The sequence below is a fragment of the Myotis brandtii genome, unplaced genomic scaffold (assembly GCF_000412655.1).
Source record: "Myotis brandtii unplaced genomic scaffold, ASM41265v1 scaffold324, whole genome shotgun sequence".
In the NCBI taxonomy this organism is placed as follows: domain Eukaryota; kingdom Metazoa; phylum Chordata; class Mammalia; order Chiroptera; family Vespertilionidae; genus Myotis; species Myotis brandtii.
This window is the reverse complement of record NW_005362439.1, coordinates 2,826,600-2,826,813: the sequence shown is the minus strand read 5'-3', so window position 1 is coordinate 2,826,813 and position 214 is coordinate 2,826,600.

Below are 214 nucleotides of genomic sequence, written 5' to 3'. Positions count from 1 at the left end.
GGCCCTCCGGCCCTCCAGGTCGGTTGCCAGAGACCTCGAGAGAGCAGTGGCCTCCCCCTGGGGTCTCGTTCAGGGCTCCGCCCAGGTGACCTTGGGCTTTCCCTCCCAGGAATCGGTGAACTCGACCTTCAGGCCCCGGCTGGATGGGCTGCGTATCCCATCCCGGGGCTGGAGAGAGGGCGCTCACCCCTTCCCGGCCTGAAGTGCGGAGGCC